The sequence below is a fragment of the Populus euphratica genome, unplaced genomic scaffold, assembly GCF_000495115.2.
Source record: "Populus euphratica unplaced genomic scaffold, PopEup_1.0 scaffold63.1, whole genome shotgun sequence".
In the NCBI taxonomy this organism is placed as follows: Eukaryota; Viridiplantae; Streptophyta; class Magnoliopsida; order Malpighiales; family Salicaceae; genus Populus; species Populus euphratica.
The window spans coordinates 672,770-679,638 of NW_011499942.1; positions in this window are offsets into that span (position 1 = coordinate 672,770).

The following is a 6,869-nucleotide window of genomic DNA, read 5'->3' on the forward strand; positions in this document are numbered from 1 at the left end:
TGGGGATTTAGGGTTGAACCAACTGCTTGTGTTTATTTTTCATATGCTTTTTCTTATATGCTATTTATTTTTGGCATTTATTTTATTTACATTATTTATTGCTGTAATTCTTTTCAATTTTTCATATTGCCACATGCATGCATGATATTTATTTGTGTATTCACACACTTCACAATGAACCCATAAAAGCTCTGGACCCGAGCTTTGTCCTTTTTTAAGATTAGAAAAGAAAGCTTCAAGTGGCAAGTGTGACTTATGTCCACTGATGCTCATTTGGACTTTCGCTTGGATTGTAACTCACCCTATGCAACGGGTATTGTGGAATTTTCTCCCATACTCATGTTGCATAAGGTTAAGAGGTCGGTTACTTCACAAGTAATTCGGGCAATTTAAGAACCAAATAATTTCTTTAAGGATAGAATAAACTAAGCCAAACCTTATGAGTTAAATCCTAACAAGTAGGATATAAGACACAAATAAATGTCAATGCATTAACATACATTTTCATATGCATTCCATATTCTCATTATATCTCCACCGATCCTTATAGGAAGTGTGAGATGAAAAAAAAAACCAAATTTATTGAGGAATTTTTGACCAGATCAAAATTAAGGCAACAAATTTCTTCCTTCAATCAGTTCAAGTTCCTGTAGGTTTGGAGTCCTCAGTGAGAACTTTCTTAAGAGAATCTGATCTGGTCTATTCCTCATCATTAGTTAAAGGAAAGCCTGAAACAAATAACAAGCATGCATTATTCATATAGCATTTTGCATCCATTTATGCATTTCATTCATTTTTATTGCATTCATTCAGGCTGAAATATAGGTCCCCCAAAAAACCATAAAATTCATTACACTCGTCTACGAAAAAAGATAATGGAAAACGAAGAAAGAGCACATCTAGAGGCTCACTATCAAAGGGAGTTGGAGAGCATGAAAAATGATATCGCAAGACTTACAAGTCTACTCGAGCAGGCCCTGGCATCCAAGTCTGGAGAGGATACCTCTACTCAGCCAGCAGTTGCAACTCCATCTGCATCTACGCCAGTAGCTCCTTTCGTATTCACTTCTCAAAATCTAGGAGCAAATCCTTCTTCATCTGAACAGCAGTTCACTGCCAATGTTCCACCAGCACAAGTGCCGATCATAAACTTGACAGCTGATGACTCACATAAAATGAGATACTCTAAACCTGTTGATTATGACAAATTGACCGCTTTAGAAGAAAGATTGAGAGCAGTCGAAGGGGCAGACTTATATGATCCTGTTCATGCTGCAGAGATGTGTTTAGTCCCAAATGTAGCTATACCCAAAGAATTTAGGGTACCGGAATTTATCAAGTATATGGGAACTGAATGCCCACTCACTCATCTTAAATCTTATTGCAATAAGATGGCAGAAGTGGTGAATGATGAGAAACTTCTCATCCATTTCTTTCAAGACAGTCTTTCTGGATCAGCACTAAGTTGGTATACAAGACTAGATAATACTAAGATCAGAAAGTGGAAAGATTTGGTCAAAGCTTTTGTGGAGCAGTACAAATTCAACATGGAGGTAGCCCCGGGCAGGTCAAGCTTGTTAGTCATGGAGAAGGGCAACAAAGAGACTGTAAGAGAATACGCTTTGAGATGGCGTGAAAAAGCATCCCATGTGCAACCCTCTTTGTTAGAAAAAGAAATGGTCACTCTGTTCACCAACACTTTTAAATCTCCATACTTTGAACACCTAGTGGGTAGTTCAGCTCAACATTTTTATGATGCTGTAACTATTGCTGAGAGGATAGAACAAGCAATAAGAATGGGGAGAATGTTAGAGCCTACTAAGAAGAAAGGCTTTATCGGGAAAAAGAAGGAGTCTGAGGTAAACAATGTGGAAGGAGGGTACAAAGGTAAGAAAAATTACCATCACTATAACTTCCAAATACCTACCCAACAAGTTGCAAATGTAAACTTCACTAAACCTTTCCCTACCAACCAACAAAGTCAACCAAATAACCAACAAAGTAACCAGATTGTTAATCCTCCAAGAAGGAATTTTCAAAGAACCCAAGAACGGTTGCCACCATTACCACTTCCCTTGGGAGAAATGTATTCGAAGTTGTTGAGTATTGGGCAAGTGGCCCCTGTTCCCTTAACCCCATTACAACCTCCATACCCAAATTGGTATAAGCCTGATATGACATGTGAGTATCATGCTGGCATTGCTGGGCATAACATTGAAAGCTGCAATGCATTCAAAAACAAGCTTCTGCAATTGATAAAAGCTGGATGGATAACTTTCGATGATGCACCGAATGTGAATTCCAACCCTTTATCCAATCATGCTACAAGTAGTGGAGGGGTGAACATGATGGAAGTCTCGGGAGAAAAACCTGCTGTCATGGATATCAACAATGTAGAGGAAGGTGAAGAGAAAGGCTGGAACTGTGATGAACTGTTACCACAGTTAACTGTCCATGCTCTAGAAGAAGCTCCAACCAACGCCTTTGTGCGAAATCTTTCAGTTGAAGAAGTATTCCAGAATTGGGAGATTGAAGAAGCCCCAATTGTTTTCAAGAAGTAATGATTAAGTGTCTACTTATATTTGCTTTTATGTGATTTGCATTGTAGTTTGCTTTGGGTTTTTATACCTAGTTGGAAATATTGGTTCAAGATGACAACATAAGGTCTTTTTCATAATTGTTGAGCCAACTTTTAAAATAATATTGAGATCAAGCATTTTCATCAGTATTTGTTGAATTCCTTTTATTTTGTTCGGCTGCAAGATATGCATTCACACTAAAAAACACCTTCCGCTTTCAGGAATTCTGAAAGTGAATCCTCCATAAATCCACAAACATATTGCATTGAAAATGAATGGCCAAACCTTGATAAGGATGAGATTGCAATGGATGAAGAGGAATGGGATGAGGAGTTTGCTAGACGGGTAGAACAGTCGGAGCATGCTTGGAAACCTGCGAAGGAAGAACTAGAGGTGATAAATGTAGGCACTGAGCAAGATAAAAGAGAGTTAAAGATTGGAACTCTGATCACTACAGAAGAAAGATGCAGTTTAACCTCATTACTACAAGAGTATATCGATGTGTTTGCTTGGTCTTATACAGATATGCCTGGTTTAGACATTGATATTGTAGTACACAGATTACCTTTGATAGAAGGATGTAAACCTGTTAAGCAGAAATTAAGAAGAACTCGCCCAAATATTGTGCTCAAGGTCAAGGCAGAGATAGAGAAGCAGTGGGATGCCGGTTTTCTAGAAGTTATTAAATACCCTCAATGGGTATCTAATATAGTGGTGGTACCAAAAAAGGATAATAAAATCAGAGTATGTGTAGATTTCAGGGATCTAAACAAAGCCAGTCCGAAGGATGATTTTCCTTTGCCTCACATAGATGTCCTGGTAGACAATGCTGCTAGGAGTTCAACTTACTCCTTCATGGATGGATTCTCCGGTTATAACCAGATTAAAATGGCTGAAGAAGATAAAGAGAAGACCACTTTTGTCACACCATGGGGAACATTCTGCTACAAAGTGATGCCATTCGGGTTGAAGAATGCTGGAGCCACGTATCAAAGGGCAATGGTGACACTTTTCCATGATATGATGCATAAGGAGATTGAAGTGTATGTGGATGATATGATTGCCAAGTCTAAGAATGAAGAAGATCATGTTCAGGTTCTAAGAAAATTATTTGAAAGACTAAGAAAGTATCAGTTGAAGCTGAATCCTTCAAAATGCTCGTTTGGGGTAAAGTCTAGAAAGTTGCTAGGATTTGTGATAAGCAATAAAGGAATAGAGGTCGATCCTGATAAAGTGAAAGCAATTCAGGCTATGACGGTTTCTGAGACCGAGAAAGAAGTAAGAGGTTTCTTAGGACGTTTGAATTACATTGCTCGATTCATATCTCAGTTAACAACAACATGTGAGCCAATTTTTCGATTACTTCGGAAAAAGAACCCTGGTATATGGGACAAAGATTGTCAAGAGGCTTTTGATAAAATAAAGCAATACTTACAGAATCCACCTTTACTCGTGCCCCCTGTGCCTGGAAGACCTTTGATCTTGTATTTGACAGTAACTGAGGTAGCAATGGGCTGTGTGTTGGGACAACATGATGAGTCTGGAAGAAAGGAGCAAGCTATCTATTATCTGAGTAAGAAGTTTACAGATTGTGAATCCAAATATACTGTGACTGAGAAGCTATGTTGTGCTCTTGTATGGAGTACGAAGCGTCTTCGACAATATATGTTGTATTATACCACCTGGTTGATCTCAAAAATGGATCCTCTTAAATACATCTTTGAGAAACCCTACTTGTCAAGCCGAATAGCAAGATGGCAAGTGATGTTGGCTGAGTATGACATTGTATACAAGACAAGAAAATCTGTAAAAGGAAGTGTAATTGCTGATCATCTAGCAGATAATGCTATCAATGACTATGAGCCTTTGAAATTTGACTTCCCGGATGAGGATGTGTTGATAGTAGAAGAGGACAAAGAAAAGAATGATTGGTGGATCATGTATTTTGATGGGGCAGTGAATGTTTCTGGTAATGGAGCAGGCGCTGTGATAATCTCACCTGACAAGAAGCAATATCCCGTCTCAGTCAAACTACAATTTGAATGCACTAACAATACTGCTGAATATGAGGCTTGTATCCTTGGATTAGAAGCTGCTTTGGAGATGAAAATAAAGAAGCTTGATGTCTATGGGGATTCAATGTTAATAATCTGTCAAGTGAAAGGCGAATGGCAGACCAAGGAGGAAAAATTGATACCATATCAACAATATCTCTCGAAACTGACTGAGGGCTTTGATGAGATAGATTTTACCCACATGGGAAGAGATAAAAACCATTTTGCTGATGCTTTGGCAACCTTAGCTTCCATGGCCAAAACTGATTACGGAGTGAGAGTACAACCAATCTGCATTAAGATTAGAAATTTTCCAGCTCATTGTTGTTCAGTTGAAGGAGAAATAGATGGGAACCCATGGTTTTATGACATCAAGCAGTTTATCCAATATCAAGAGTATCCCTTGGGGGCATCCAAAGCAGATATGAAGACCTTGAGAAGGTTAGCTCTGGAATTTTACCTGGATGGAGAAATTCTATACAAAAGGTCATTCAATGGGACTTTGCTAAGATGTTTAGATGAAATCGAAGCTAAGGTAGCGTTGCAAGAAATTCATGAAGGAATTTGTGCAACTCATGCAAGCGGGCATATGATGGCTAGACAATTACAACGATCTGGGTATTTCTGGATGACCATGGAGAAAGATTGCATCGATTATGTCAGGAAATGTCATAAATGTCAAGTGTATAGTGATGAGATAAATGCACCTTGATTAGTACTTAAAAGTGCATTTTTATCATGGTTTTATATCATCATTTTGCACTTGAAGTATCAATAACTCCTTAACCAAAGCATGTTTTATAATAATCTATCTAATAATATAAGATACCTTTAATTTGTGGTAAATGTCTATTTTTAATGCAGGCCTATCACATAAATGAAAGGATTGATTGATGACTTTAAGAACATAAATTGCAAGGATAAAGAGATGGCCAAACTTAGAAAAGAGATGTCAGTGCAATTCAAACCGGAACACTGTTCGGTAATTGGGTCATATCTGGAGCTATATATCTCAGATTTAGGTCCAATTTATATGGATGGAAAGGTAAGACATAGGCCTACAACTTTCATATGGAGCCCAAGATCTAAAAAGGCCATTTGCAAGTCCAAATTGTAGCAACAACAAAGAAGCCCGAATCTGTCTTCCAGCCCGAGCACTGTTCGGTATTTTGGCCATATCTGGAGTTCTAGAAGTTCAAATGAGCTGAATGTTTTACACAAGAAAGCTGAGACAATTGCCTACAACTTTCATGTTTGCAACTGGCTCCAGTTTTGACGTTATCAATGACGTTTTGGGCAGACAAGAGAAGATAAGGATTGTCACCAAGTCAAAAGTTGGCCACCCACTTATCAATTAGTCATCAAATCAATAGTTTCCAATTTTGGCCTATAAAAGGAGGCATTTGCCATGCATTTAGGCATCTTGGTTTTCAGATCAAGATCATGCTCTTCCTTTCTCTCTTTGTATTTTTTGTAATGTTTATACTTTGCTTTCATTAATATTAAGTTTATGCTTTTCATTTCCTTTCCTTTACTTAGTTAGCTTTTATGTTCTTATTTTGTTTATCTATTTTTCTTTCCTTCATTATGTCTAGCTAAGTTAATTATGTCAAGGTGAAAAGGTTACACTAATGGTGTAAGAATAAGTATAGTGTAAATTTAATATGGACTTTAATGTTTGATACTAACATGTTTTATATTTGTTATCTTGTTCACTCTTTAATACTTTGCTTGTTAAATGACTAATCTTGATTTATGTTGTATAACACTTGGTACAACAAATGCTTGGCACTTTCATAGCCCATAATGTATGGTATAACCGACACCTGAGCTATGAAAGGAACTTGATTTGTTGTTAACATAAGTTATAATCATGAATGCTTGACGAGATTTACAAGTATTAGCATTAATTGAATAAGATGACTAATGTAATCATGTTAACAATATATAATCTGATTGGAACCTCCTTTGTGTGTGGTTTCCAATTTAATAATAAGAGTTTATACTATACTTGTTTGATATACCATTAGTGGAACCTCTAACCTTGACATTTGTTATTATTATTGTTTAATACTTACATTAATATTTCATCTCTAAGTTCTCATCATCATCATCTTCTTCTTCTTCTCTTTCTTTATTATTATTATTATTACTACTACTACTACTACTACTACTAGTATTATTATTATTATTATTATTATTATTATTATTATTATTATTATTACTACTACTACTA